Here is an 11,937-nt window from a genome sequence, read left to right on the forward strand (position 1 = left end):
TTTTAAGGAAGATGCTCCCAAATAATCGGTGAACAATAGCCTTTAAAGAAGTTTCAGAGAGCAAGAAGAGGCAGAACAGAGAATAGGAGTGAGTCGAGCAAGGAAGAAGGAACTAGTAGGTTTAATTTGGGTTCTTTTGAACTAAAAAACGAACCAAATTTTTTCAAACGAACCCAAATTCAAGACTCACTAGCCCATAGTCCATATGTGGTAAAAAAAAAAAACTTCCGTGGCCCAACCCTTATTTGCAATCAGCATCCNAAAACCTTCTGTGGCCCAACCCTTATTTACAATCAGCATCCAACCATTTCTTTTTCAACCTACACGTATGCTCCAGGCCAAACTCACGTAACTAGTCAATGTTCGACCAACTTCACGGGGCCAAGTACTTCACGAAGTTGTACTTACGATTAGGGTATTATCAAGTACGTATTGCCGAAGGGGACGAACCCAAGACGACGTGCGTGACAAGATATGGGGCCTTTGAATTCCTGGTAATGCCCTTTGGCTTNATATGGGGCCTTTGAATTCCTGGTAATGCCCTTTGGCTTGACGAACGCCCCAGCTACTTTATGCACGTTGATTAACCAGGTTTTCTACGAATACCTGGATCAGTTCGTCATAGTATACCTCGACGACATCGTTGTTTACAGCACAACCCTCGAGAAACACAAAGTGCACTTGAAGCTGGTGTTTGACAAGCTACGGCAGAACCAACTGTATGTGAAGAAAGAGAAATGTGCATTCGCACAAACATGCATCAACTTCCTTGGACATGTCGTCAGATGGGGACAAATTAGTATGGATAGTGACAAGATAAAAGCTATCCAAGACTGGAAGGTTCCTACTTCCGTATCTAAGTTGCGGTCCTTCTTAGGATTAACCAACTACTATAGGCGGTTCGTCGAAGGGTTTTCACGACGAGCCGCCCCATTGACAGAGCTGTTGAAGAAAGACCACCCTTGGTCGTGGTCGAATGATTGTCAAATGGCCTTTGAAAATCTGAAATCAACCATGACGAGGGGTCCTGTCCTCGGGTTGGTAGATGTCACAAAGCCATTTGAAATAGAAACCGATGCTTCCGACTTTGCTCTAGGTGGGGTCCTTATTCAAGAAGGTCACCCCATCGCTTACGAAAGTCGAAAGCTCAACGATGCCGAACGAAGATACACTGTCTCCGAGAAAGAAATGCTGGCTGTAGTCCATTGCCTTCGAGTCTGGAGACAGTACCTCTTAGGATCGCAGTTCGTAGTGAAGACGGATAACAGCGCCACTTGCCACTTCTTTTATCAACCAAAATTAACAGCAAAACAAGCCCGGTGGCAAGAGTCGTTGGCTGAATTCGACTTCAAGTTCGAACACAAAGCGGGAAAGAGTAATCAAGCAGCCGACGCGCTGAGTCGGAAGGGCGAACATGCGGCCCTGTGCATGTTAGCCCATATTCATTCAAGTAAGATCGATGGATCGATGCGCGACATCATCAAGGAACATTTACACAAAGACCCATCGGCCAAAGCCGTCGTCGAACTAGCTAAAGCTGGAAAGACACGGCAGTTTTGGGTTGAGTGGGACCTCCTGATAACCAAAGGAAACAGATTGTACGTCCCAAGAACGGGAGAACTGAGGAAGAAACTCATTCAAGAATGTCACGACACCTTATGGGCCGGACACCCGGGATGGCAAAGAACATACGCCCTAATAAAGAAGGGGTACTTCTGGCCAAACATGCGAGACGACATCATGCAATACACCAAGACGTGCCTCATCTGCCAACAGGATAAGGTCGAGAAAGCCAAAGTCTCTGGACTCTTGGAACCTCTACCTGTGCCAACACGACCCTGGGAAAGTGTATCTCTGGACTTCATAACACACCTCCCAAAAGTCGGGGAATATGACGCCATCTTGGTTATTGTGGACCGGTTCTCAAAATATGCGACGTTCATCCCCACTCCCAAATTATGTTCGGCGGAACTCACAGCCCAACTGTTTTTCAAACACGTTGTAAAGTTATGGGGCATTCCGTCGAGCATCATCAGTGACAGGGATGGCAGATTCATTGGGACATTCTGGACTGAGTTATTCGCTTTCTTGGGAACAACCTTGAACATCTCCTCGAGTTATCACCCTCAAACCGATGGACAGACAGAACGGTTCAACTGCTTGCTCGAAGAATACTTACGTCACTTCGTCGACGCTCGCCAAAAGAACTGGATACAATTGTTAGATGTCGCCCAATTTTGCTTCAATTGTCAAACAAGCTCGTCTACGGGGAAGAGTCCCTTTGAAATTGTAAGTGGACGACAACCGGCCTTACCCCATATTATTGATCATCCTTATGCAGGAAAAAACCCTCAAGCTCACAACTTTACAAGAGAATGGAAGCAGACGACAGATATAGCCCGAGCATATTTAGAGAAGGCTTCCAAGCATATGAAGAAATGGGCGGACAAGAAGCGTCGCCCCCTTCATTTCCGTGCAGGAGATCAAGTCCTTATCAAGCTGAGACCAGAACAGATCAGATTTCGTAGCCGAAAGGACCAGAGATTAGTTCGTAAATACGAAGGCCCGGTTGAAGTCCTTAAAAAGATTGGGGCTACCTCCTACCGAGTTGCACTCCCCGCATGGATGAAAATTCACCCCGTCATTCATGTGAGCAACTTGAAGCCCTATCACCCTGATCCAGACGACGACCATCGAAATACAACCACAAGACCGAGCATCGATCTGAAACAAAAAGAGACAAAGGAAGTGGAAGAGATCCTAGCCGACAGGGTTAGGAAGATAGGAAGACCTGTACGGACGATTCGTGAATTCCTTGTCAAATGGAAGAATCTCCCTACAGAGGAAACAAGCTGGGAACGCGCCGAAGATCTGAACTCCGCCGCCACCCACATCGCAAGGTATGAAAGTAGTCGGTTGACGGGGACGTCAACCAATTAGGTGGGGGAGGATGTCACGGTCATGCTTGTCCAGGGCATGTTGCCCATGGCCGCATGCCCATGACAAGCCAAACCCTTGTCATGTCTTTTCATTCTAGTGTTTTTCCCTTTGTAATTCTAGAGCGTATGACACCTCAAGAAAATCATGTCTAGGCCTGCCAGAACTAAAATGGCCCAGAATGTACTATAGGGGGATATGACTAGTCGTCAACTTCTCCCTACCCAAGGTTATATATGCTAAGCCGTTGTTATCTTTCTCTTGCTTGCTTATATAACGTCTCTTTCTAAAATCTCTCTTTCAAAAATCTCGCTCTCTCCTCGTTTTCTAAAACCTTCTTTTAAAACCGAGGCTAGAGGCTCGACCGTACGTCGCTTGGCCGTAGGCGACGCAAGAACAAATTGGCTTAAGCTCACTTGTCGCTGGAAAGTGAGTGCCGCACAATCGCTAGTCCGCTGCCTTCGAAAGCGCGATTGTGTCACATCGCATACATGAAGGTAACGCGTCTCCACCTTGTCAAGCTCGATCCCAGGGGGCTAAAGGTCGTCTTCATCGGCTATGAACCTGGGAGCAAGGCGTACAGACTCTATGATCCTGTAGGGGGCGAGCTCACGTATCTCGCGATGTCATCTTCGACGAAGGCACCTTCTGGCAGTAGAACGACGTGATCGAGGCAGACCACAACCCAAATCAATTCACGGTGGAGTACCTCGTCACCGAGCCGGAAGAAGGAGGAGCCTTGCATCAGGAACCGTCATCATCGCCAACAGGTGCACCCCCTGAACCAATGGAGTTCGCAATACCACGGACTGCGAATTCGATGCTGGATGTCGATCACGATGATGATCTGGTGGCCAGGTATCGGAGGATGGACGACCTAGTGGGAGGAGGTGAACCACCTGGACTGGCAGCGCGCGAGCTCGAAGAAGTGGCTGAACTGCATGCCATAAGTGCAGATGAACCGAACATCTTGGCCGAAGCAGGGAACCCGTGCTGGCTGAAGGCAATGCAGGAGGAGATGACATCCATCACCTAGAACCAGACGTGGAGTCTAGAGGATATGCCACCGGGACCCCGAGCCATAGGGCTCAAATGGGTCTTCAAACTGAAGCGCACGAAAAAGGAGAAGTTGTGAAGCACAAGGCCCGTCTGGTGGCGAAGGGCTATGTCCAGAAGCAAGGAGTGGACTTCGAAGAGGTATTTGCGCCAGTGGCAAGGTTATAATCCGTCCATCTTTTGCTTGCAATTGCGGCACATTACTCTTGGGAGGTTCACCATATGGACGTGAAGTCTGCTTTCCTTAACGGAGAGCTGAAAGAGACCGCCTACGTCCGACAACCACCTGGCTTCCTTGACAACGACAAACCTGGTAAGGTACTGCGCCTGCACAAGGCACTCTACAGACTTCGACAAGCCCCACGAGCCTGGAACGCGAAGCTCGATAGTACCCTACTATCACTGAAATTCAAGCGTTGTGCCTCTGAGCATGGCATGTACACACACGGCCATGGCAAGCAGCGACTGATCGTGGGAGTGTATGTCGACGACCTCCTAATCACTGGAGGCGACGTGGAAGTCCTCGAAAGGTTCAAGAAGGAGATGTCAAAGAAATTTAAGATGAGCGATCTCGGCGTGCTCAGCTACTACCTCGGCATCGAAGTGCAACAGAATTCTACCGGCATATCCATCTGCCAAAGTGCGTACGCGAAGAAGCTGCTGGACACAACTGGGCTTGTGGACATTAATCCTACAAGGATGCCAATGGAGGCCCGGCTCCAACTAAGGAAGGCCAACGCTACGATGATAGTCGACTCCACCAATTACCGCAGCATTGTCGGGAGTCTGTGCTATCTGGTAAACACTCGTCCTGATCTTGCTTATTTTGTTGGATATGTGAGCAGGTTTATGGAAGCACCTAGGGAGGAGCATCTAGTGGCTGTCAAGCGCATCATGCGCTATGTAGCCGGAACCAGAGGCTGGGGTGTAAGATACTGTGCAGGGAGAGGAAAGAAGAAACTCAAGCTGGTCAGCTATAGTGATAGTGACATGGCCGGTGACGTTGATGATCGTAAGAGCACCAGCGAAATGATCTACTTCCTCTCAGACGACGCGATCTGCTGGCAATCAACAAAACAGAAGGTAGTTGCTTTGTCTTCCTGCGAAGCAGAATACATCGCCGTTTCGATGGCAACAACACAAGGGGTCTGACTTGAACGACTAATGGAAGAACTCATTGGGAGAGAAAGCGATCCACCAATGCTATACGTAGACAACAAAGCTACGATCTCCCTGATAAAAAATCCAGTTTTTTACGACCGGAGCAAGCACATAGAAATCAAATTCCACTACATTCGAGAATGTGTAGATCGAGGGTTCGTAAAGATTGATTTCTTCTGAACAGAGGAACAACTTGGAGACATTTTCACCAAGTCCCTAGCGCGGGTAAAATTTGAAGAACTACGCTCAAAGATCGGAGTTCAAATAATAAGGTAGATATAGCACAGCTTTTAGGAGAAGATTGTTAAATAAAAGCTATGTTCCTTACATTTAGTTAGGTTATTTTGACGTTCTCAAAACTTCTGCATTCACGCCAATGGAAGAGCGTAATTCTAGCTGTCATTTTTGGCCAACTTTGGGCGAAGTCTTCGCTCACTTTTCTATTTTTGTAATTAGGTTTGTTATTTAAAGAATTCAACTGAAGAGAAATAAAACATCAAGTCTTCAGCAAATCTCTCACTCTCTCCTTTTACTTTCCGCTATTTTTTCCTTCGAAAGAATTTTTCCTTCGGCCAGTTTTTTTTTTCGTCGACGTTTTCCTCCAAATTGCCAGAGTCAACATTCCTCGCCCGATTACTAGCAAATTTTTTTGGTGACACTCTCTCTCTCCTTGGTCACGTCATTCCGACGTCCTTTTTCCTCCGTTTCCAAGTCTCCTCCTCCCCCTAATCCCGGTATGATATTTGTTTAGTTAGTAAGGGCCTAATACTCTCGGATCTGAGAGGGTTCGGAAATCCGACGTTCTGTCTCCCTTACCTGACGGTGTACGACGTGTAAGCAACATCGAAATCTACCCCTGGTGTGTGTAAAGGTCTCTGGATTATTTTCGTTGCGTAAATCGGAGGTTTCGACGTTGATTTCGTAGGGTTTGGCTTTGCTAGAGCTTCATCAGTTTTCTTACTATCTTTCTCATTTTTCTCACTATTTTTCTTTCTTGCAAGTGTCTTGGAGGTGGCTGAAGGTCGGGTTTTGTTTTCATGGTGACCCCGCCGTCGGGCGCACTTTGTGGGTCGTGTGCGAACAAAAACTTCGGCGTTTACCGGAATTTTCGGTCCTAATTTTTTTTTTAATTTGATCCGTTACTTTATCTACTCCTAAAAATAACTTTCGTCCTCGAAAATCTCGAACTCCTGGATCAATTCGGGATATTTTTCCTTTATTTCTTCCTCTCGTTCCCACGTCGCTTCTTCGATTTGGTGGTTTCGCCACAATACTTTGACGAAACCTATGTTTCTATAACGTAAGGCTTTCACTTCTCGAGCTAGGATTTTAATTGGGTTCTCCTGATAACTTAAGTTTTCCTCGATCTCGAAGGGTTTGTAGTCTATCACGTGCATAGGGTATGTAATATATTTCTTCAACATGGACACATGAAATACATCGTGTACGCTCGAGAGTGAAGGTGGTAAGGCTAGTTTGTATGCTACTAAACCTATTCTTTCTAGAATTTTGAACGGTTTAATAAAGCGGGGGCTTAGCTTCCCCTTACATCCGAATCTTAGAACGCCTTTCATAGGAGCTACTTTTAGGAACAATGGGTCCCCCCTCTTCGAACTCTAAGTACCTACGCCTAACGCCGGCGTAGCTCTTTTACCTACTTTGTGCGGTGCGCATTCTTGCTCTAATTTTCTGTACCGCCTCGTTGGTGATGCGTACCAACTCGGGTCCTACCAGTTCTCGTTCTCCTACTTCGTCCCAGCACAATAGGGATCTACACCGTTTTCCATATAACTTCAAACGGTGTCATCTCGATGGTTGCTTGGAAACTATTGTTGTACGAGAATTCCATTAAGTGTAGTTTAGTGTCTCAACTCCCCGTGAAATCCATAACACATGCCTGAAGCATGTCTTCCAGGATTTGGTTTAATCGTTCCGTTTGACCATCAGTTTGTGGGTGGAAGGCAGTGCTAAAGTCGTGTCGGGTACCCAATGCTTTTTGGCGTCCGCGCCAAAAGGCTGACGTAAAATGTAGGTCCCGATCTGACACTATTGATACCGGGACTCCATGCAACCTCACAATTTCTTTCACATACAGTTTAGCCCAGTTGTCTACTATATATGTTGCCTTACCCGAAAGAACGTATGCTGACTTTGTTAGACGATTGACAATTACCCAAATTATCGTGTAACCCTTTAGTGTCTTGGGTAGGCCTACTATGAAATCCATAACAATATTTTCCCATTTTCATTCCGGTATACTTAGAGGTTGTAGTAGTCCGACGATTTTCTGCCTAGGGGCTTTTATTTGTTGGCACACCAGACATTTACTCACGTATTCCGCGATATCCTTTTTCATACTTCGCCACCAGAAGTGTTGTTTCAGGTCTTGATACATCTTTGTACCACCTGGATGTATCGAGAAGGGTGAGTTGTGTGCTTCAATTAGGATTTCGTTCATTATTTCACTCACAGCTGGGACACATAAACGTCATTGACATAATAGTTCATCATCTGTTGACTTAAAAAAATCGTCCATTGGGCCTACTGTCAACTAGTCTAGGATTTTGTTTAGGCTTGGGTCCTCACGTTGTGAGTCTATGATCCTCTATCTGAGCGTGGGATGCACTGTTAGTCGGGCTATTTTGGCTATAACTTTCTTGGTTACTACCGCTATGTCTGCTCATTCGAAATCACCTCGCACTTGTCACTCCCTTGTGATGAGGGCCGACGAGTGTACTGTTTTTCGACTTAGTGCGTCATCGACTACATTTGTTTTCCAAGATGGTATTGGATATCTATGTCGTAATCTTTTACCAGCTCTAGCTATCTACGCCATCTCATGTTCAATTCTTTTTGTGTGAACAAGTATTTTAGACTTTTATGGTCCGTGTAAATTTGGGTCTTTTCACCATACAGGTAGTGTCGCCATATTTTTAACGCGAACACCACTGCTGCCAACTCCAAATCATGTGTAGGATAGTTTTTCTCGTAATCTTTTAATTGGCATGACGCATATGCAACAACCTTGTCATGTTGCATCAGTACACAACCCAGCCCCTTTTTGGATGCATCACTGTAAATCACGTATCCCGTAGAGCTTTCTTTGTTTTAGTCTTTGTTTTAGTTCATGAAAGATGGCCTCACAAGTATCGTTCCATACAAAAGGTACACCCTTTTTTGTCAATTGGGTGAGAGGCGAGGCTATTCTAGCAAAGTCTTGGACGAACCTTCGATAGTAACCCGCCAATCCCAAGAAACTTCGTATCTTGGTGACCGTAGTTGGGCATTTCCATTTCGTGACGGCTTCTATCTTGGTGGGATCTACTAAAAATTTGTCTTTGGACACTACGTGTCCCAAAAACGAAACCTGTCGTAGCCAAAATTCGCATTTGGAGAATTCGGCATACAACTTGTTCTCCCTTAAGATAGTTAAGGCTTTTCAGAGGTGCTCTTGGTGTTTTAGGTCCGTTTTCGAGTATATCAGGATGTCGTCTATGAACACGATCACAAACGTGTCTAAACATTCCTTAAATACTCGGTTCATTAATTCCATGAACACCGCTGGGGCGTTGGTGAGGCCAAAGGACATAACCACAAACTCATAGTGGGCATATCTGGTTCGAAAGGCTATTTTTAGTATATCTTCGTTTTTAATCTTAATTTGATGGTATCTTGACCGAAGGTCTATTTTAGAAAACATTGTTGCCTCTCGAAGTTGGTCAAATAGGTCCACGATGCGGGGTAATGGATATTTGTTCTTTACCGTCCTCTTGTTTAATTCTCTGTAGTCAATGCCTAGACGCATACAGTCATGCTAGGTCGAATGAAGCCTTTATCTAATAGGTCTTGTAGTTGTGATTTAAGTTCTTTTAGTTCTGCTGGGGCCATGCAGTATGGGGCTTTAGAGATGGGTCCCGTTCCTGGTTCCAATTTTATTCCAAAGTCTACCGCTCGCGATGGAGGGATTCCCGGGAGGTCCCCTAGGAAGACATCTGTGAATTCGTTTACTATGGGTACCGTATCTATTATTTTCTCCTTTCCTTTTGTGTTTACTGCACATGCTAGAATCGCCCACCCCCCTTGTTGTACCAGGCGTCTGGCTTTCATCATCGATATTATATTTGGGTGGTGCCTGTGAAGGTTCCTTTAAACTTAAAGGTAAGTCCGTTTGGAGGTGTGAATACCACATCTTTCTTATGGCAGTCTATGCTAGCAAAGTTTTCGGCTAGCCAGTCCATTCCTAGTATGACGTCAAAATCCGTCATATCTACTACTTTTAGGTCTATGTAGATGGTTCATCCAGCTATTACCACTTGTCCGTCTTTTACTCTATTTTTTGTGACTAGGTCTACCCCTGCTGGGGTACCGACCGAAAATACATACATTAAGGGTTCTACTACGAACCCTATTTGACTAACAAATGGCAAAGAAACAAACGAATGGGTAGAACCAGAATCAAACAATGTCAACGCAAAGTGTCCTAGTATAGAAAGCGTACCTGTCACCACGGTACCAGACGTTCCCGCCTCTTTACTGGTCATTGCATATGCCCTGGTGATATGAACCAAAAGACATTAATTATACAATATACTTCAGTGAAGATGTGAAGAAAAGGTTGTCAAAATTATCAAAAGATGTTTCAATTCATGCTACATTGAAGAAGAATGAAGTTTGATTGTTATAAATTTTGGGTGGGTTACAATTTAGAGTTATTGTATTTTAAGACTTTTTATTTAATTTCGGTTACATTTACATGATGGCTAATTATGGCCATAAAGTATGAATGTTACAACTCTTGGAATGCCTTTAATAGTTTCATTTTTTAGGCTACATAAAGCCTTGTATGTTGTATTTGTANTTTGAAATAATAAGGAAAAAGAAAAGGGCACATTGGTAAGAGTCGAAGAAGCTGAAGAAGGAAAGGAAGGTCGCTGGAAGGAAGGAGCTGAGCGTTGGATTTAACGAACCGTTGGACCCGACCCGACCCAATTAGCAGATTCTGATCCACTACCCAAAACTAGGCTCGAAGGTATGCATGACCCTCGGTTCCGAGGCCAATGCTCGTATATTTGGACTATTTTTAACTCGAATCCTACTCAACTTCTATAGTTTTGATATAGTTTCTCAATGTAGGACCTAATTGTAGATCTTTGAACGAATTGGAAATTTGTTGAAGACCCGAAACAAGCTCGAAAAGTCTACAACAAGTAAGTAACCGCATGGAGCAAGTTCTAAGAAATGCTTGTAGGAGTCGGTTTGGATTATGGGCGAATGATCTAGTATTATACTTAGGAGTTTGGTTAACATTAGTTTCATTTATGGTACTTCGATAACGTGAGTGTTTATACCTTGATTATAGTTAGGGTTATATAGCTTCCGCATGCATTATTGTGAATTTCTCTGATAAGCGTTTGGGTTTATGTGTTTCCAAGGAAGTCGAGATAGATTGTTATTTCTTGATTTGCATGATAAGTACGATGTGAGCCTTGATAGTTTGTGCTGTTTTGTTTTGGGGTGTGGATAGCCCCTTTATTGCCCGTGTGTGAATTGGACTATTTTGCTATGTGCTAGATAGCGTGAATTATGAATTTCGTAGATTATGGGTTACCGTCTTTTAGTTGTCACTTATTGTAGATATGGTGGCCTTAGTAAGTATCATACTGTAGTACCACGTCAGGGGTGCCTAGTGGGGAGACCCATGGCCTTTTACTGATCTAAACCCGACCGGGGTNTGGTTTGTGCGCGAGTTTGCATGGTGAGTTCTCGAATGACCGGACCCCTAAGGGGTTCCCTTGGGTTTCCCATGTCCTTTACAGGGCAAGCTCTGGCCACGTGACTTGCACGACCGCATTTATAACACACACCGGAGCCTACCAAACATCTGCCACCATGNGAAATCCATATCAATGATAATCCATGGGGTCTTCTTTTGAGACCATAGTAGTCCTTGCTAGAGATAGATTTAAGCATATAGCCAAAGTTTCCGTGAATAGGATTAAGTCCGATAAGAGCCTACAAGTAGGTTGCTTACTGAGTATTTTTATACTCATCCCATGTTGTTGCTATTTTTCAGGTGCTAAGTAGACCAATGTCGGAGGCGGGAATGTGTGGAGCCGTGCGGCTACAGTGGAGACCCTTAGATCGAGTCCTCTTTGTCCATGTCGTTTTCAATGCCATTTTGATGTTTATTTTGGGAAAACTTATGCTATTTTGTAACTGTTTTTCTTTTGTTGTGTTTCCGCGGATCCCGTTATGTTTTGGAACTATTTGGATTTTTAATGTTTATCAGATAACATTAATTTCATTGTGTCTCCCGTTTTATCAAATGAAAATGTTGTAAGGCTTTNTACAATCGTGGCACAGGGGTTTTTCCGGTACTAGGTATCGGGCTATTAGGGGCGGAGCAAGTGGCCTATTCTGATGTTGAGGTCTTTGGAGTGGCGGTTGGAATTGCGTGGGTCCGACCTCGACAGGGCGTTTCTTTCCTATGACAACCGTTGGCGCTGGGTTTTTCTCCTCCGGAGGTTCCTCCAAAGCCTTGGCTGTCCTCAGGGTCTCTTCGTAAGTGTTTGGGTTAAATGCCTCCAACATGCAGCGGGCCTTCGGGTTCAACCCTAACACAAATTTCTCTGTCTGTTTCTCTTCAGTGTCTGCTAGTGACGGTGCGAATGTAATAACTCGTACAGCTGGCATTAAATAAAGAAAAGCAAGTTGTACTAATTAAAATATATATATATATATATATATATATATATATATATATATATATATATATATATATAA

At 44.6% G+C, this 11,937-nt stretch overlaps 1 long non-coding RNA gene across 1 annotated transcript; it reads left to right on the top strand.

Annotated features, from left to right (window-relative positions):
- Positions 1–10,032: 10,032 nt before the first annotated feature.
- Positions 10,033–11,390, top strand: LOC111789275. The gene is made up of 3 exons (XR_002814307.1): positions 10,033–10,183; positions 10,288–10,361; positions 11,228–11,390. It is a non-coding gene; the product is annotated as an uncharacterized LOC111789275 (long non-coding RNA).
- Positions 11,391–11,937: the final 547 nt, after the last annotated feature.

This window comes from Cucurbita pepo, chromosome LG02, assembly GCF_002806865.2.
Source record: "Cucurbita pepo subsp. pepo cultivar mu-cu-16 chromosome LG02, ASM280686v2, whole genome shotgun sequence".
NCBI lineage: Eukaryota > Viridiplantae > Streptophyta > Magnoliopsida > Cucurbitales > Cucurbitaceae > Cucurbita > Cucurbita pepo.